This window comes from Procambarus clarkii, chromosome 61 (assembly GCF_040958095.1).
Source record: "Procambarus clarkii isolate CNS0578487 chromosome 61, FALCON_Pclarkii_2.0, whole genome shotgun sequence".
Lineage (NCBI taxonomy): Eukaryota > Metazoa > Arthropoda > Malacostraca > Decapoda > Cambaridae > Procambarus > Procambarus clarkii.
The window spans coordinates 13,097,539-13,118,606 of record NC_091210.1 but is presented as its reverse complement, the minus strand read 5'-3'; the positions used below and the strand labels follow the sequence as shown (position 1 = coordinate 13,118,606).

The 21,068-nt window shown below is 44.3% G+C and overlaps 1 long non-coding RNA gene across 3 annotated transcripts in view; it reads right to left on the bottom strand.

Annotated features, from left to right (window-relative positions):
- LOC123774406 (uncharacterized) overlaps positions 1 to 21,068 on the bottom strand; it is a 38,355-nt gene that overhangs the window by 4,980 nt on the left and 12,307 nt on the right. Inside the window, exons 1-4 of one of the 3 annotated variants that reach the window (XR_011223418.1) lie at positions 9,065 to 9,281; positions 6,780 to 8,816; positions 3,691 to 3,853; positions 2,022 to 2,184 (exon numbers count right to left, since the gene is read on the bottom strand). This is a non-coding gene — a long non-coding RNA (uncharacterized lncRNA). Of the gene's footprint in view, positions 1 to 2,021; positions 2,185 to 3,690; positions 3,854 to 6,779; positions 8,817 to 9,064; positions 9,282 to 21,068 lie in introns of those variants that run through there. The other 2 variants (XR_011223419.1, XR_011223420.1) reach the window with 2 other exon arrangements.

The window sequence follows — 21,068 nt, the reverse complement described above, 5'->3', positions numbered from 1 at the left end:
TTGCCCAAACCCCCCTGCAGTTTTCAAAATATCCAAAACATCCCAATTTCAAGGCCTGAGCCATATTTTGGAGCCAATTTCTGGCGTTCTGCACGTATTCGCAGTTTGAAATTACAACTTTTTTTACCGAACATATGCAAAGTGCTGAAAGCGGCGGTGAGTCACATTTTGCCTAAACCCCCCTGCAGTTTTCAAAATATCCCAAACATCCCACTTTTCGAGGCCTGAGCCATATTTTGGAGCCAATTTCTGCCTCTCTGCACGTATTCGCAGTTTGAAATTACAACTTTTTTTACCGAACATATGCCAAGTGCTGAAAGCGGCGGCGAGTCACATTTTGCCCAAACCCCCCTGCAGTTTTCAAAATATCCAAAACATCCCAATTTTGAGGCCTGAGCCATATTTTGGAGCCAATTTCTGGCTCTCTGCACGTATTTGCAGTTTGAAATTACAACTTTTTTTACCAAACATATGCCAAGTGCTGAAAGCGGCGGTGAGTCACATTTTGCACAAACCCCCCTGCAGTTTTCAAAATATCCCAAACATCCCAATTTCGAGGCCTGAGCCATATTTTGGAGCCAATTTCTGGCTCCCTGCACGTATTCGCAGTTTGAAATTACAACTTTTTTTACCGAACATATGCCAAGTGCTGAAAGCGGCGGTGAGTCACATTTTGCCCAAACCCCCCTGCAGTTTTCAAAATATCCCAAACATCCCAATTTCGAGGCCTGAGCCATATTTTGGAGCCAATTTCTGGCTCTCTGCACGTATTCGCAGTTTGAAATTACAAATTTTTTTACCGAACATATGCCAAGTGCTGAAAGCGGCGGTGAGTCACATTTTGCCCAAACCCCCCTGCAGTTTTCAAAATATCCCAAACATCCCAATTTCGAGGGCTGAGCCATATTTTGGAGCCAATTTCTGGCTCTCTGCACGTATTCGCAGTTTGAAATTACAACTTTTTTTACCGAACATATGCCAAGTGCTGAAAGCGGTGGTGAGTCACATTTTGCCCAAACCCCCCTGCAGTTTTCAAAATATCCCAAACATCCCAATTTCGAGGCCTGAGCCATATTTTGGAGCCAATTTCTGGCGTTCTGCACGTATTCGCAGTTTGAAATTACAACTTTTTTTACCGAACATATGCCAAGTGCTGAAAGCGGCGGTTAGTCACATTTTGCCCAAACTCCCTGCAGTTTTCAAAATATCCCAAACATCCCACTTTTCGAGGCCTGAGCCATATTTTGGAGCCAATTTCTGGCTCTCTGCACGTATTCGCAGTTTGAAATTACAACTTTTTTTACCGAACATATGCAAAGTGCTGAAAGCGGCAGTGAGTCACATTTTGCCTAAACCCCCCTGCAGTTTTCAAAATATCCCAAACATTCCAATTTCGAGGCCTGAGCCATATTTTGGAGCCAATTTCTGGCTCTCTGCACGTATTCGTAGTTTGAAATTACAACTTTTTTTACCGAACATATGCCAAGTGCTGAAAGCGGCGGTGAGTCACATTTTGCCTAAACCCCCTGCAGTTTTCAAAATATCCCAAACATCCCAATTTCGAGGCCTGAGCCATATTTTGGAGCCAATTTCTGGCTCTCTGCACGTATTCGCAGTTTGAAATTACAACTTTTTTACCGAACATATGCCAAGTGCTGAAAGCGGCGGTGAATCACATTTTGCCCAAACCCCCCTGCAGTTTTCAAAATATCCCAAACATCCCAATTTCGAGGCCTGAGCCATATTTTGGAGCCAATTTCTGGCTCTCTGCACGTATTCACAGTTTAAAATTACAACTTTTTTTACCGAACATATGCCAAGTGCTGAAAGCGGCGGTGAGTCACATTTTGCCCAAACCCCCCTGCAGTTTTCAAAATATCCCAAACATCCCAATTTCGAGGCTAATTTTCCCAATCCCAATTTAGGGATCCCAATCTAATCCCAATTTAGGGATATTCCTGCATGGGCCCTAAGTTTCTGGCTAATGAACCAATGACATGAAGGAGGAGTTTTCAACCTACCTTGTGTTAGGTGTGCAGAGGTCAATGGTTGAACATAATGTCAGGAGCAAAGGGGGGCGTTTGCCTCTTCAAACACAATTGTGACCATCTTCATCTCTTCGAACTATCCTAAATGCTCTCTTCACCTGTCTGACCAAATTGGGTGTCCAGACCACCTTTGAATCTGAAATTGTAAAATTAATAGCAATTTCAGAATATTCAGTCCATTTATACTAACAAAATTATATACAGTATACTGTAATTGAAATTTTACAGAATGATAAAGGCAATTTAGCAACTTTGTTAAAATGCACATGGGGGAAATACATGAAAATAGGTTAATATGGTTTGTAAGGTTGATGGGAAATGTTTATTACTTTTATGATTTAAAAGATGTATAGCCCTGATACTCCATCCTGGGTGCATTCCACCAGGTAATGACCACAGCAAAAGTTTTCCACGAGGCTCTATTGTCACATAAACTTTTCACATTTTCAAACTTGATTCATCTTTCCCCCCCCCCCTCGTTCCAGGGGTTTTCTTTAAAAGGTCTTCATGCAAATGCCTTGGTTTCTCACAAATGATGGCCTCTGAAATGCTATCACCTGCTAACTCCTTGTTGTGTATCCAAATTAATAAAAACTTTTCAACATCCTCAAGTGTTTGTGTTCTTTGTTTCGGGATTGTTGATATGCCTTTTGCCACTTTAACGCTCATAATGTCCTTTTTCTTAGCAAGTATAGTGCATATTGTTGACATAGATTTGTTGTACTGCCTAGCTAGTTCAACAATCTGTGCACCGTTTTGACGTTTATGAATGCTCTCTTGTTTTTCCTCTATGGTCATTCTCACATGTGTTTTCTTGGCTTGAACCTTATCACTGGCTTTCTTGGGACTCATGGCAAGATATATAATAACAAATTTTATGTTCAAATAGCCAAAAATCCCAAAACAAATGTAATGCTTTATAAAGAATTCAGGCACGATAGTTACTAGGCAGGAGACACTGGTAAACTGAGGTGCGATCACCATGCCACCACGCGCTAGGTCAGCCCATACGCATATCAACAAACTCATTTCTCGAGGCAAAGTTTGTAACCCGATTCAAATTTTTCGAAGAAATTAGGCTCGTAACCCGAAAAGTTCATAAATATTCATTCGTAAGCCGAGGTGACACTATACATGTATATAAGTAAAAAATTAAAATTTTGTAGATACACTGTGCTGTATTGATGGATACATTCCACAACAAGTGTTTAATTGTGAGGAGACATAGCTCTTCTGGAAAAAATTGCCGAAGAGGACATACATTACCCAAGAGGAGACGTCACTGCCCGGACACAAGCTAACTTGGGCTAACTTGTGTCAGGATAGGCTAACTCTTGTGCTGTGTGGCGATTTGAAAATTAAACCCTTGCTCGTGTATCATTCCGAAAATCCAAGAGTTTTAAAAAATATATAAGGTGCAGAAAAACTGTGATGTGGAGTGGTTTGCCCTGCCATCAAAAAATATCTGCAAGAGAAAAGTTTGACACTCAAGGTCCTGCTTCTCGACAATGCTCCTGCTCATCCTCCAGACTTGGAGGATGCATTGTTGGGGCCACTTTTTTTTTTTTTAGGGATATTCCTACATGAGCCCTGACTTTCTGGCTAATGTACCAATGACATGAAGGAGGAGTTTTCAACCTACCTTGTGTTAGGTGTGCAGAGGTCAATGGTTGAACATAATGTCAGGAGCAAAGGGGGGCGTTTGCCTCTTCGAACACAATTGCGACCATCTTCATCTCTTCGAACTATCCTAAATGCTCTCTTCACCTGTCTGACCAAATTGGGTGTCCAGACCACCTTTGAATCTGAAATTGTAAAATTAATAGCAATTTCAGAATATTCAGTCCATTTATACTAACAAAATTATACATACAGTACTGTAATTGAAATTTTACAGAATGATAAAGGCAATTTAGCAACTTTGTTAAAATGCACATGGGGGAAATACATGAAAATAGGTTAATATTGTTTGTAAGGTTGATGGGAAATGTTTATTACTTTTATGATTTAAAAGATGTATAGCCCTAATACTCCATCCTGGGTGCATTCCACCAGGTAATGACCACAGCAAAAGTTTTCCACGAGGCTCTATTGTCACACAAACTTTTCACATTTTCAAACTTGATTCATCTTTCCCCCCCCCCCTCATTCCAGGGGTTTTCTTTAAAAGGTCTTCATGCAAATGCCTTGGTTTCTCACAAATGATGGCCTCTGAAATGCTATCACCTGCTAACTCCTTGTTGTGTATCCAAATTAATAAAAACTTTTTAACATCCTCAAGTGTTTGTGTTCTTTGTTTCGGGATTGTTGATATGCCTTTTGCCACTTTAATGTTCATAATGTCCTTTTTCTTAGCAAGTACAGTGCATATTGTCGACATAGATTTGTTGTACTGCCTAGCTAGTTCAACAACCTGTGCACCATTTTGATGTTTATGAATGCTCTCTTGTTTTTCCTCTATGGTCATTCTCACATGTGTTTTCTTGGCTTGAACCTTACCACTGGCTTTCTTGGGACTCATGGCAAGATATATCATAACAAATTTTATGTTCAAATAGCCAAAAATCCCAAAACAAATGTAATGCTTTACAAAGAATTCAGGCGCGATACTTACTAGGCAGGAGACACTGGTAAACTGAGGCACGATCACCATGCCACCACGCGCTAGGTCAGCCCATACGTATATCAACAAACTCGTTTCCCGAGGCAAAGTTTGTAACCCGATTCAAATTTTTCGAAGAAATTAGGCTCGTAACCCGAAAAGTTCATAAATATTCATTCGTAAGCCGAGGTGTCACTATATATAACTAAAAAATTAAACTCAGGATTACTTTCAACCCCCACCCCTTTTGCTCTACTCCATCGCCACCTACCTTCACCCCCCTCTATGATGTACTCTTCCATAGACACCTACCTTTGCCCCCCTCCTCCCCTCTACTCCTCCATCATCACCTACCTTCACACCCCCTCCCTTCTCATCCTCCATCGTCACCTTCCTTTCACCCTCCTCTATGATGTACTCTTCCATAGACACCTACGTTCACTGCATATAATGCTCCCCTCTACTCCTCCATCGTCACCTACTTTCACCCCCCCCCCCCCTCCGCTCTACTCCTCCAGGGTCGCAGACAATTTCACGAGCGTGAGAACTACGAGTTCTCTAACTACTCTCACACTCCTACTCTCTCACCAGTGAGGGGGAGGGAAGGAGGGAGGAAATGAAGGAAGAAAGGTGGGGGAGAGAGAATAGGCAGGGGGGAGGAGGGCCTAGATACATTTCTTCCATATAGATAGGTAGACTGAGGGAGAGCTGCTTGCCAAGAGCCCTATCAGACAGGCTTCCTATTCCTCAACCCTCCCTAATATGCCACATCCTGGTCAGGACAACTTGCTCGATTGTTATTCTTGGTGTGACTCGAGAACTGACCTCGAGGCGGGGCATGGGCATGGATTATCTCCCTGGGGCACGCACCTCCCTGCCCCAGCTCTCTCTCTCTCTCACATAATCTATCAAGGGTCTAACATGAGGTCATTGTGCCTACCAGAAGTGTATATGTCCAAGGCTGGCCACCTGTCTGGACCATTCAAATGTATAAACACGTAATTAGTCTATTAAAATTATATATAATGCTACAATTATAAATTAATTTGTTCGTGGTCATTCGTTTATCAGTATTTTAATATGAGGTATATATACCCATGTATGTATACGTTGACGTACACATATATGATTATGTGTATAGAATGATTATGATTATGTGTAATCATATATGATTATATCTAATGGAATGCATTAGTAAGTGATGTGGTGGAGGCTGACTCCATACACAGGTTCAAGTGTAGATATGATAGAGCCCAATAGGCTCAGAAACCTGTACACCTGTTGATTGACGGTTGAGAGGTGGAACTAAAGTGCCAGAGCTCAACCCCAGCAAGCACAATTAGGCGAGTATATGAACGAATGCACATGTACACTTTCAAATGAATTAAGATACCTTGAGATACACAATGACTTAGTTTAAATAGTTTAAACACATTATGGTACTGATTTTGACATGCTGATGTCTGGAAGGGAGAGGGGGTGTGGGGGGTTATTGTCTGAGGTGGAGGACCAGAGGAGGGGGTCAGTGGAAGGACGGTGGCTGGAGGGATGCCATTGTTCTAATGGTTATGAAAACAATTATTGATGGCAGGAATTCAGTGGGTGTGTACTTCACCCACACCATCACCATACTGTGCCCTGCTACAACCCCCCCCCCACTCCACCCATGCTATGCGGGGCGTATTACACATTATGGGATAACCGACTGTCTGTCCATTCCTGTCTGCTCGTTATGCTGCCCTTCCTTTTGAAAATTGTCTGCTTTATCGACTTCCTTCAAGACCACACGTTAGCCTCTTATCACGCCCTCTTACCACTCTCAGGGAGCCGGCTCTTCTATACAATAGTTACCACTCAGTCCCCAAGGTGAAAGAGTGTCCGGGCATATGACTTGTTACGTGTACTTATTTGTGATTCGTTTGGGCTGTCACGTGTGGTGATTAGTGTTGGGTAAGGCTAGGCCAGGTCAGGTCAGACTAGGCCAGGTCAGACTAGGCTAGGTAAGGCTAGGCCAGGTCAGACTAGGCTAGGTAAGGCTAGGCTAGGTAAGGCTAGGCCAGGTCAGGTCTGGTCAGGTCTGGCTAGGCCAGGCTAGGCAGGGTGAGAAAAGTAAAGCGGCAGGTACTTACGTTTCCGAGAAAGTAGCGGCGGTAGTATATTGTTGATTTAGATTCGATGACATCCTGAAGCTAGTAGGTGGCGGCCTCATCGCTCTCGAACTTGTTGTTGTTGTTGTAGGGGATACGAGGCACACCCAATATTCCCCTTACATTGATCACATCCCACACTAATATTTTTACTATTTCGGACACCAGATTTGTCTGTTTCGTATATGTATAATTGTTCAATATTAAAACCACAATAGAATGCTCTAAGTACTTTCGTATATTAATACATCTTCAGAAGGAATGGTTCGCTCTGAAGATGTATTAATATAAGAAAGTACTAAAGGAAATTCCTGTTTCAATTCTTCCTCCGTGGTCTGACACTCTTATTATATATTGTATATACTGAATTATATATACTATGCTTATATAATATATACTGAAATATTGTTACATTTAACGTATGAAACAAAGTATATATCTGTATTTTTAATAAAATATAAAACATTAATATTTATCAACGTATCTCTGTGAATTACATAATTTATCAGTATTGTACAGCCTGTGATCTCCACCTGGCTGGCCACTGATACCTAAGTAGCTTTCATGTGTCCGGACACCGGCGATAGGATTGTATTATTTAACTTTAAAGAGAGAGATATTTCTTGAAATGTTGTCACATTAACGTCTACATCTTCCTTCCTTCTGACATATAGATTTTAAGGTTAATTAGCATATATGGAAATAAATTGCACAATTTATAGGCTGGTGTGAAGGGCTTCACACTCTTAGAGCAAGCCATCAAGAAACTGTACAGTATCAAATGCATATATCTTCGCTTTCACTTCAGTTATATTTATGACAAGTATTTAAAGTGTAGCTTATATTTCTGCCTTTCTGTTGACATAGAAAACTTTCGTTTATTACATTATCTAGATAAAATTAGCATTGATCTTCAAAAGGTTGTAGTTGTAACTTCCATTATAAACAACATTATTATTGCAAACAGTAGGAGTTTCAAAGTCTCATTTGTATGGATACCTTCTCATATAGGTGTTGTCCAGCATGATGACACAAACAAGGCAGCTAAAACTGAATGTGATAAGCCTGAAGTTGAGTGGGATATGGGCATTCCAATCTCTTCTGTCAAAGCCGCAATATTTTAGGAAATTAGGGAAGACAGAAGAGCAGTCACTGACACACAAAAGCCAGAAAGCAAGAGTATAAAGAGCTATGACATGTTTATGTGCCTCTGTAACCTTTTCCACTACCGCCCACAAGATGATATATGGGGTGCATAATTAATGAACTAAACTAAGTAAACATGTTTAGAATCGAGAATTATATGAACGGACAGCATAAAACTTCCACTAGTGTCACAATGACAGTGTGACATTGTAATTGCCAGAATTAGGCTAGGATATCGATATGCTAGTGGCTTTACAAGACTGTAATTACCATATTTGTATCCTCACATTCCTTATGTACATTCTTGTATATGCATAAATAAATAAATAAATAAATGTATCGCAGGTGGCTGCAGGTAATGAATAGCCCCCAATGGTGAATATTCCAATTGTAAACTATGTGAACAAGAGCTGGGACATGCTCACCAACACTATATCTGTGATTGCCTTGTTATAAGTGACTTCAGACCAAATGGTATAAGGTACTTTGAACTCTGTAATTACTTCATACACTTAGGAATATTGGAAGATATTCTTATGCTGTACCCGGATTTTGCTAACGGAGGCTAATAGATCAGCCTTATATTTTATGTTCTCACCTGAATATTACCTTGAGGTAGGCCCGTAAGTGGTAGTCCTCTTGAACCATTAACAGTATCAATAGATGATACTGAAGATCTGTGGAGGTGCGACTGGACCCTGCGTGACGGGAGATGTATCCCTTGTTTCTTGTGATTGATTGATGAGGATTAAGCCACCCAAAAGGTAGCACGGGCATGAATAGCCCGTAAGTGGTGTTCTTGTTAGTCACAGTTGATTTTTTTTTTATTGAGGCTGGTATTTTATCCCCTGATTCCATGTATAACTAACCATCCTGTGAGATGGGAATATTTAATGAACTTATAGCTAGTTTTTTATATACACTGTGTAATCTTTCATATAGAATAGGGTAGCAGCACATTACTGTGTATACCTAAGCTTGTTAATAATAACAAAAAAAAAGTTAGTTTCTATCGATAGGGAGAGCGATGGTTCAAAATTCCTTCTTTAAAATATGAATATCTTTCCTATCTCACTATTTCAATATTTCAATAATTTGTGTAAGTATGTAGGTAGACTCACAATCGACTTGAGAATGGTCCAGGACGGACAGAAACGTCGTCGTCCCTTCATTTTCTAGTGTGTGGTCTGGTCAACATTCATCACTTACACTCTCGCCAGCAAAAACTTCATGAGCTACTAACACTAGCGTCCTCGACGGTGACAGGAAGCCGGCAACATAGTGAGGGAGGGTGTGCGAATAATTTTGTTGCCGGCTTCCTATCACCGTCGAGGACACTAGTGTTAGTGGCTCTCATGTAAATTCAGGTAAATACCAAACGTATGTAATGTGCACAAATAATATAGTTTACCATTAAAGTTTCTTTCCACGTTTTCTTTCTTTATTTTTAGGTATGACTATGATAATAATTTTAATTATAATTTATTTATTTTTATTTATTTTATATGTTTATACAAGAGCTCTTACATTCTTGTATAGCCATTAGTACGCATAGCGTTTCAGGCAAGTCTTTAATCTTAATTTTTACACACACATTCCCAGGAAGCAGCCCGTAGCAGCTGTCTAACTCCCAGGTACCTATTTACTGATAGGTGAACAGACGCATCAGGGTGTAAGAAACCCTGCCCATTTGTTTCCTCCTCCGCTGGGGATCGAACTCGGACTCTTAGAACTACGAACCCCGAGCGCTGTCCACTCAGCCCGTACAAGGAAATCACACTAGCGTTATATCAATGAGTAAATCTCACTGAAGTAACTTTATCAGTCCCCGTGGTGTAGTGGTAAGACACTCGCCTGGCGTTCCGCGAGCGCTATGTCATGGGTTCGTATCCTGGCCGGGGAGGATTTACTGGGCGCAATTCCTTAACTGTAGCCTCTGTTTAACGCAACAGTAAAATGTGTACTTGGATGAAAAAACGATTCTTCGCGGCAGGGATCGTATTCCAGGGACCATAGGATTAAGGACTTGCCCGAAACGCTACGCGTACTAGTGGCTCTACAAGAATGTAACAACTCTTGTATATATCTCAAAAAAAAAAATAAATCAGTTAGAGTAATGCCGGGGATTTGAATCTCTTTACCTCTATTAAAAGGTTCGGTCACCGCGCCTTACCTCTGGACCAAGACATGGTATAAGTGACACAACCTGGCATTCTAATGATTTTACGGGCTATTCATGCCCGTGCCACCTTTTGGGTGGCTTAATCTTCATCAATCAATTCTAATGATTACGGGAGACATCTCCCGTCACGCAGGGTGCAGTCGCACCTCCACATATCTCCAGTATCAGCTCTTGATACTGGTAATGGCTCAAAAGGGCCACCACTTACGGGCTATTCATGCCCGTGCCACCTTTTGACTGGCTTAATCTTTATCAATCAAATGGTTGAGGGGGGCTAGTTCCTTCAATTAGTAGCTTTAGGTATTGTATGTCCTAGCTCTATCTATAAATCCATTATTATGTTTGTAACTCATCTTTTATGTATTTTTACCTGAATTCTGATTTTGATTTTTGGAAGTAAAGTGTAGCCTACGACCTGTTATTGTAAGGTAACTATGCAGGCGAGGAGTCACAATAACGGGGCTGAAGTATGTTGACCAGACCACACACTAGAAGGTGAAGGGACGACGACGTTTCCGTCCGTCCTGGACCATTCTCAAGTTCTCATCGACTTGAGAATGGTCCAGGACGGACCGAAACGTCGTCGTCCCTTCACCTTCTAGTGTGTGGTCTGGTCAACATATATCGCTGCAGGTTCAATGAGAAAATGAAATTGAAGTTAAGTCAACAAATGAGATGATGGATCTCATAATACATAAGAAACACCGGGTCAGTGCATACTACTCAGGAGGGAATCTTGAGGTTATCTTGAGATGATTTCGGGGCTCTTAGTGTCCCGCGGCCCGGTTCTTGACCAGGCCTCCACCCCCAGGAAGCAGCCCGTGACAGCTGACTAACACCCAGGTACCTATTTTACTGCTAGGTAACAGAGGCATAAGGTGAAAGAAACTCTGCCCATTGTTTCTCGCCGGCGCCTGGGATGGAACCCAGGACCACAGTATCACAAGTCCAGCGTGCTGTCCGCTCGGCCGACCGGCTCCCACCGGGAAGTGGACAAAAGCAATATAGCAAACCTATGGTTCAACAGGCAGTGTAAGGAGGAATCTGAGTGGACAGAGACATGGGTACGAAGGCAATAGGGAGGCACTCAAGTGGGACAGGAATGAGACACCATAATCAACAAGGCAGCAGAGCACCAGTTTGAAAATGACATTGTTGCAAAAGCAGAGCCAACCTAAGCTGTTGCAGAGCCAACCTAAGCTGTTGCAGAGCCAACCTAAGCTGTTGCAGAGCCAACCTAAGCTGTTGCAGAGCCAACCTAAGCTGTTGCAGAGCCAACCTAAGCTGTTGCAGAGCCAACCTAAGCTGTTGCAGAGCCAACCTAAGCTGTTGCAGAGCCAACCTAAGCTGTTGCAGAGCCAACCTAAGCTGTTGCAGAGCCAACCTAAGCTGTTGCAGAGCCAACCTAAGCTGTTGCAGAGCCATATATGGAAGAAAACAATGGTAAATCAAGTGGTCAGCGGAGACAGAAAGGTAAGCTCTTGGAGAACTACCAAAAATGTGAAGAACTCAAGAAAGGTGTTTCCGGGAGATCAACAACCCAGCACCAGATTGGTGTCCCAGTTGAGGCGACACAGACCGCCAGCACACGGGAGACATCTCCCGTCACGCAGGGTGCAGTCGCACCTCCACAGATCTCATCAGTATCATCAGTATCAGATCTCAATAGTATCAGCTCTTGATACTGGTAATGGCTCAAAAGGGCCACCACTTACGGGCTATTCATGCCCGTGCCACCTTTTGGCTGGCTTAATCTTTATCTATCTATCAATCACCGCCAGCATCAACACCAGACACAACTGAAGTTAATGTGGCAGAGACAAAAAGATAGCCGGAGGAACTGGATATAACAATAGCAGAAGAACCTGACTAGATATCACCATTGCTGCTGAAGGAAGCAACATGGACCTTGTTACCCATTAACTACAGTGGTTAACATTACACGCGGGAGAACTACCGCAAATCTAGAAAATGGCAGATGTAGTTCCAATATTCAAAGCAGGGGAACGACATGAAGCATTAAATTATAGATCATTGTCATTAACATGCTTTCAATGCAAGATTCTAGAGGTACCTGCTAAAGCCACACGTCCTGTGGAGTCACTGGAATTGATCCATTGATGAAGATTAAGCCAGCCAAAAGGTGGCACGGGCATGAATAGCCCGTAAGTGGTGGCCCTTTTGAGCCATTACCAGTATCAAGAGCTGATACTGGAGATCTGTGGAGGTGTGACTGCACCCTGCGTGACGGGAGATGTCTCCCGTGCCCTCTACCATGAGGGGCTAGACTTCACTATAGTCAGGGATAGGCAGGTAGTGAGGTGGGGGCGGCGCGTGTACGGGGGCGTACGGGAATGTGCGTGTACGGAGTCGCCAATATACGGGGGCGTACTTGTACAGAGGCGAATAGGAACGAGCGTGTACGGGGACGCGCTTATACGGGGGCGTGCGTGCACGGAAGGGAGAGGGGGCGTGCGTGTACGGAAGGGAGAGGGGGCGTGCGTGCACGGAAGGGAGAGGGGGCGTGCGTGCACGGAAGGGAGAGGGGGCGTGCGTGTACGGAAGGGAGAGGGGGCGTGCGTGTACGGAAGGGAGAGGGGGCGTGCGTGCACGGAAGGGAGAGGGGCGTGCGTGTATCAACAGGAGCAGCAGCAGGAGCGGCGGTGGTGGTGTCGCTAAGGGCCGCTGCTGACGTCAGCCCGCTGTCAGCGGCGGGTCAGTCGGGCGACCAGCGACTTCTTCCTCCCTACCCTACCCTAGCCCCACCCTACCCTAGCCCCACCCTACCCTAGCCCCACCCTACCCTAGCCCCACCCTACCCTAGCCCCACCCTACCCTAGCCCCACCCTACCCTTGCCCCACCCTACCCTTGCCCCACCCTACCCTAGCCCCACCCTACCCTTGCCCCACCCTACCCTAGCCCCTCCCCATTACAGCCACTCCCCATTACAGCCACTCCCCATAACAGCCCCTCTCTCTTCCCCATCACAACTCCTCAACCCTCCCATCCTCCTCATCAAAGCAATACTTGACATTAGTTCCTTTTCCTGCCTGAAACGCTTTGCGTCATAGTGGCTTCAGGCATTGAAATTGAAATAAGTTTATTGAGGTAAAATACACACAAAGGGATGAGGTAGCTCAAGCTATTCTCACCCCGTTCAGTACATCGTGTTAATACATACATAGACACACATCACAAGCAATAAACATATTACCAAACATTCTGAGAGATAAACATATACATTTCCTCCATTGCTTTAGACATTGTATGTACTAACTCTATCTTTAAATCCATCAATGATTGTATATCATACCTTGTATGCATGTACTTTACCTGAATAAACATTTGAATTTGAATTTTTTGAATTTTTGTGTGAGTGTACATCATCTTGAAGGTTTGATTGTATAGGATTGTTGTGTAATATTTTATTAAGGCAAGTACAGGCCTTAATAGCCTATCCTATCTTAATAGCCTAGCCTGTCTTAATATCTTAATAGCCTAGCCTGTCTTAATATCTTAATAGCCTAGCCTGTCTTAATATCTTAATAGCCTAGCCTAGGCTCGCATAAAGTTAGGTTAGGGTAGGTAAGATTAGATTAGCTTAGATTAGGCTAGCTTAACTTAGGTTAGAATTGGCTATGTTTAAATTGGTTTAAATAATAATTGACGTAGAATGACGTCGTTTGGGGGTATTTTGAAGGGTAATGATACAAAACCGGACATGAGAGAGCTCATAATAGTGTCCAACTGGACAATTTCCATCCCAAAAGGACAACTAGGGTGTCCATACGAAGGACAAGCTTGCTTTTGAGCACACTGACCCTCCTGTTCCGCCTTATAAAGGCTGTTAATTTATGAGGACGAGTTGGTTAATCTGTAAACAAATCCACAAGGGCCGTGACGAGGATTCGAACTGTCCTTTTGGGGGCCTGGCTAAAAAGAATGATATCAGTTAACCAGTCAACCTGTCGCTCGAAGTACTCGTCCCAGTCTTGGAGACTGACTGTAAGGCCTCCACAGTCAGTCTGGCCACAGCAGAGGGTGGTAGACAATCCTTTAAGCCCTTAAAGAAATGCCAAATGGTAAGACTACAGTTATCTATCAATGGATAAGATAATCTCAATATCTCAAGATAATCTCATGGAACCAATAGAGACTTATTGCTAAAAGCAGAAAAAGGTGACTTTTACGTTTTTACATTAAGCCTTAGTAGCATGGGGTAGAATGCAGTTTAGCGTGACGCTGCCACAGATAAACATATATTTAACACTGGTAGTGTGAGTACGACATCGGTGTCTCCTGGGGCCAGATTCGCGAAGCAGTTACGCAAGCACTTACGAACCTGTCCATCTTTTCTCAATCTTTGGCGGCTTTGTTTACAATTATTAAACAGTTAATGAGTTCGGAAGCACCAGGAGGCTGTTTATAACAATAACAACAGATGAATGGCAAGTTTTCATGCTTGTAAACTGTTTAATAAATGTAACCAAAGCCGTCAAAGATTGAGGAAAGATGTACACGTTCGTAAGTGCTTGCGTAACTGCTTCGTGAATCTGGCCCCAGGTTCGTAAGTGCTTGCGTAACTGCTTCGTGAATCTGTGACACAATCATGGCTGCAGAACTGTGTACAGTGCACCAAATAGTGAAGCATCATTACTCAAAGGAGTTTTGATTGTGGAGTAAAAGTTGACAAAGAAATATATAGTGACTCATTGATGGTGAAAGTTGCAACATGTCCGGGAACTAAATATTGTGGAAGTGTATTGTGGTGGGAGCCGGTCGGCCGAGCGGACAGCACGCTGGACTTGTGATCCTGTGGTGTTGGGTTCGATCCCAGGCGCCGGCGAGAAACAATGGGCAGAGTTTCTTTCACCCTATGCCCCTGTTATCTAGCAGTAAAATAGGTACCTGGGTGTTAGTCAGCTGTCACGGGCTGCTTCCTAGGGGTGGAGGCCTGGTCGAGGACCAGGCTTCCTATTTACTGCTAGGTAACAGGGGTATAGGGTGAAAGAAACTCACTGCCCATTGTTTCTCGCCAGCGCCCGGGATCGAACCCGGGACCACAGGATCACAGTCCAGCGTGCTGTCTGCTCGGCCAACCGGCTCCCCTACAGTACCTTACCTTGAGGTGCTTCCGGGGCTTAGTGTCCCCGCGGCCCGGTCGTCGACCAGGCCTCCTGGTTGCTGGACTGATCAACCAGGCTGTTAGACGCGGCTGCTCGCAGCCTGACGTATGAGTTACAGCCTGGTTGATCAGTATGACACTTGTACAATACAAGTGTACAAGCTCACATTCTGCACATTGCAACAAAATTTGCTGCAGGAAGACTGGAAATTGATGTTGAGAACATTGTACTCCGCGTATAACAGTGTGAACATCTTTGCTAAAAGGAACAACATAGTTACAGGAATTCTGTGAACTTGTGAATAGTTTCTGGCTGTTAAGACTAACTGACTTTCCCTTGTTGTCAGCTATTGACACAATACTTAAGTGATGGGAAGTCCTAAACAGTTATCTCCACAGCTTAGGTTAGGACGAGTACTCAAGGTACTCTCCTCCAAGCTTTGGCGATAAAGGAAATGCCTGTCAGACATCTATTGACATCTGTGAAATAGATATCAGACATCTATTTCTTCTTTCTCAGCCTTAAATTATCTTCAGAAACTATTGAAACTATTTGAGGTAATTAATGTCTGAATTGTAAAGCTTTTTGTCATTGTGGTAAACTCCAAGCTTGGTCAGGTTATCTGAAGGTGTGTCTTAAGAAAAGTGAAGCAGACTTCACTCATTACTACGAAAGAGCCGTAAAGTACTTAAGTAACAAGTATAAACTCTCTACGAGCAGCCTTCATGACAATCAAAAGTGAACTTAACAACTCTTTGAGACACGATGCTGTTAAGGTCGTGACTTTCATCATGTTGATGTGAAGAGTATGGTACAGGTAATTATTTCCTCGGTACACATGGGCGGTACACATGGGCGGTACACATGAGCGGTACACATGGTACATATGGTACACTTGAGGGTTAGCGGGTGGTTAATAGATCAGAGGAAGCCAGAGATGGGCGGACGGGTCCCTTGCTGTTGGCTTACTTGTGGCTGGGGTGGTGGGCGGGGTGGTGGTGGTGGGCGGGGTGGTGTGTGGTGGGCGGGGTGGTGTGTGGTGGTGGTGGGCGGGGTGGTGTCTGGTGGTGGTGGGCGGGGTGGTGTCTGGTGGTGGTGGGCGGGGTGGTGTGTGGTGGGCGGGGTGGTGTGTGGTGGTGGTGGGCGGGGTGGTGTGTGGTGGTGGTGGGCAGGGTGGTGTCTGGTGGTGGTGGGCGGGGTGGTGTCTGGTGGTGGTGGGCGGAAGAAGGCATGGCAGGATGTGCAGAATACCCCCGTTGAAGAGCAGAGGTGCAACAGGTACTCTGAGAGAGAACTCTATCAACATCAGTGGTCAAGGCGGTGTCCGTCACTCTCACCACAGATTCTGCAACTCCGCTGCTCAACTGTGGTTTCCATTCCGAATCTCCATGGACATTTGTATCCTAGACTGATTCTCGCTATTACTGATTCTCTCCCACGTCCTCCTCCTCTTCGTCCATAATGATTGGGATTGCCAGCTGCAACCATGTTGTACCATCGTACAGATTGACTAGTTCTTCTATCCTCATTTCCTCAGTTACCTTGTAAGTGATGCTGCCTGATAATACCTCTAATTTATAGCAGAGTCTTGGGTATGAAGTATTCCATATGGTCTCCTTCAGCAGCCAGCACATCTGCTCGTTCATTCCCACATATTCCAACATAGAGATCCACAGGAATGTGACGACTCTTCCCTGGTTGGTTAGCACCCTCACAGCTCTTGATATCAGCGACTATAGCAAGGTTTTCTGCTTGCTTTTTCACCAAGCTTCTGAAGTGCTGCTCTTGAATCAGTGCAGATCACTGGTTTCGTCCTGGACCATTCTCAAGTCGATTGTGAGATTGTCTCACAATCGACTTGAGAATGGTCCAGGACGGACCGAAACGTCGTCGTCCCTTCACCTTCTAGTGTGTGGTCTGGTCAACATACTTTAGCCACGTTATTGTGACTCCTCGCCTGCATACAGAACTTAGCTTTTCCTTTGCTATATCATTGTAGTAGGGGTCTCTGGCTATCTTCATCGCAAGCTGAGTATTCCATTCCTTAACTCTACTTTTAAGACTGGAAACAGGAGACACTGCCGCCACTGACAGTGACAAGTATTCAGTGTAAAGTGCTGGAGACGGTCATCTGGTCTTGAATAGTAGAGAACTTTGAGAGGATCAACTTTGTAACAAAATTGCAGCACGGATTTAGAAGGGGGAAAGTCGTGAATGACCAACTTGATCGAGGTCTCTGACGACGTTAATAAAATGTGGCGGGAAAATGAGTTTAGGTACATTGCTTTTTCCTAGATTATCCTTGATTGTCTTAGTCATGAGCGGCGAGTGTATAAGATGGGGCAAGCAAGAGGGAATAATGCACGGGAGACATCTCCCGTCACGCAGGGTGCAGTCGCACCTCCACAGATCTCCAGTATCATCTATTGATACTGGTAATGGCTCAGAAAGGCCTCCACTTACGGGCTATTCATGCCCGTGCCACCTTTTGGGTGGCTTAATCTTTGTCAATCGTCAATCAGGGAATAATGGGCAAGAGACACAACTAGGCAAGAGACGACATGATCACGTCATAGAAAGTTTGGAGCTGAGGAAATGTAAGAAGTTGGGTCCCTTCAAGGGTCGGTCCGGGTGCCACTGCTCTTCCTAATTGATGTCAATGACTCACCCGAGAGAGTGAACGCCTACATTGAAACTGAAATAAGTTTATTGAGGTAAAATACACACAAAGGGATGAAGTAGCTCAAGCTATTCTCACCCCGTTCAGTACATCGTGTTAATACATACATAGACACACATCACAAACAATAAACATATTACCAAACATTCTGAGAGATAAACATATACATTTCCTTGAACGTGTACACGTCAATCATTGCTGACGACGAAGATTCGATGAGAAATAGATAATCGGAGGACTGCAGAAAGCTACAGGAGAACCGTAACGGAATCCAGCAATGGACAAACAAATGGTTGCTAGAATTTAATCCTATCAAGTGTAAGATAATGAAGGAATAAGGAGAAAGGAGACTAGGAAGTATCTAGACACTATAAGGGGAAGACAACTCTAGGAACTGCAGAGAGAGGAAGATTTGAGAGTGGACACAATACCAGCTTCTGGAGAAGCACAGACAGACTCGCCTGAATACATTAGACGCCGATAAATATTACACGGTTCACACACCTAAGTCACGCCTCTTTCAAGACAATCTACACACCCTTTGCTTCACCAACACCCTTTGCTTCACCAACACCCTTTGCTTCACCAACACCCTTTGCTTCACCAACACCCTTTGCTTCACCAACACCCTTTGCTTCACCAACACCCTTTGCTTCACCAACACCCTTTGCTTCACCAACACCCTTTGCTTCACCAACACCCTTTGCTTCACCAACACCCTTTGCTTCACCAACACCCTTTGCTTCACCAACACTGGCATATGCAGCATCGATATGCCATCTCCACCTTGTGAGGCATTCAACCAGAATAAGAAAAGTCTAGAGATTTGCAATAAATTCAAATTCAAATGAACAAATCCACAAGGGCCGTGACGAGGATTCGAACCTGCGTCCGGGAGCATCCCAGACACTGCCTTAATCGACTGAGCTACGACAAATCCACAAATCTTGTGGATTTGTTCATTTGATGCATCACGTTAGTGTGATCTCTGTGTGTGTTCATATTCAAATGTTTATTGAGGTAAATTACATACATACACAGTGTGATACAAACATAATGTTGGAGGTATAGATAGAGGTAGTACATACAATACCTAAAGCCACTATTACGCAAAGCGTTTCGGGCAGGATAAGATTGGTGCCAGAGCTAAGAGGTTTGAACTATGAGGATAGGTTAAGGGAAGGGAACTATCAGGGGGGGAAAGGGCCAAGCCATGACCACTATATAGCACTGGGAAGGGGTCAGGATAAGGATTTGGGATGGGACGGAGGGAAGAAATGGTGCCCCAACCACTTGAACGGTCGGGGATTGAACGCCGACCTGCATGAAGCAAGACCGTCTCTCTACCGTCCACCCCAAGTGGTTAGACGATAGGTTAAGGGAACTATACCTCACAACCTCGGAAGAGAGAAGACACCCCTCGGGGACTTGATCACAACATACCAGATACTGAGGGGACTGACAAGCTAGACAAGAATACTCTCTTTATAGTGAGAGAAAGTAGGACAAGAGGACATAAGTGGAAGCTGGCAGCAAACAAGGCGAAGAAATATAAGGAAATATTCTGAATTTACCTGATTTCCTGAGGGGACAGGAAGCCGGTGGCTTATCGAAGATCACCCCCCCATTCTCCTTGATATTTTGCAGGTAAAAATATATATATATATATTGGTAGATTTTAAAACTTAACAGTTTTGGTAGTTACAGCTTCAGCGGGTAGGCGGTTCCACGAGTTAATAACCCTGAGGGTGAAAAAGTGCTGTTGTCAGTGCTACATTGTGGCTTGTTGAGCTTGACACCGTTGGTTGACCAGACCACACACTAGAAGGTGAAGGGACGACGACGTTTCGGTCCGTCCTGGACCATTCTCAAGGCGATTGAGACGTTGAGAATGGTCCTCGTTTGTGAAGATTAGGGACCTGGTCCTCCAGTATGGGGTTGGACATGTATATATGATTGGGATTGGCTGGTTATAAATAAGAGCTGCCTCGTATGGCCCAATAGGCCTTCTGCAGCTACCTTTGTTCTTATGTATTTTCCAGGTGTATATTATTTGGTATCTCTCTCGTCTCCTTTCTAGTGAGTACATTTGGAGAGCTTTGAGACGATCCCAATAATTTACGTGTTGTATCGCATCTATCTTAAGACAAAAAATAGATCTTGACAATGTCCTCTAGGAACCCCTGGAGGTTGTGCTTCGTGCATTGATTGATTGATGAAGATTAAGCCAGCCAAAAGGTGGCACGGGCATGAATAGCCCGTAAGTGGTGGCCCTTTTGAGCCATTACCAGTATCAAAAGCTGATACTGGAGATCTGTGGAGGTGCGACTGCACCCTGCGTGACGGGAGATGTATCCCGGACCAAGTGGTGACATCGTGCATTAACTTGTCCACATAGTTTAAGCCTCTTGGCTCCAGGACCCGTCTTCTTTTCCACATTAGGTTTTATGCCTCACACGGTGCGGAGTGGAAGCTTGTGCTGCATATTATATTATTGGCCAAACTAATGTTTTGTAGATTGACACGAAAACGTAATTATTTAGGTTCTTAAATGTTTGCCAGCATCGCATTTGCTGCCTATGTTACGTAGTTTATGTGTGTACGGAGCCGGTCGGCCGAGCGGACAGCACGCGGGACTTGTGACCCTGTGGTCCTGGGTTCGATCCCAGGCGCCGGCGAGAAACAATGGGCAGAGTTTCTTTCACCCTATGCCCCTGTTACCTAGCAGTAAATAGGTACCTGGGTGTTAGTCAGCTGTCACGGGCTGCTTCCTGGGGGTGGAGGCCTGGTCGAGGACCGAGCCGCGGGGACACTAAAGCCCCGAAATCATCTCAAGATAATCTCAAGAAACCTTTGGTGATTGGTGAAGATTAAGCCAGCGAATAGGTAGCACGGGCATGAATAGCCCGTAAGTGCCATTGGTGTTAGCATTGGAATTATATCCACCCCCCCTCCGGTGAGGAGACTGAGGGAGGGGGAGTGGTCTCAATAGTCCCCGTGGCGCAGTGGTAAAACACTCGCCCGGCGCTTCGCAAGCGAATTGGCCTGGGTTGGTATCCTGGCCAGGAAGGATTAACTAGGCGCCAATCCTTAACTGTAGCCTCTATTCACCCAACAGTAAAATAGGTACCTGGTT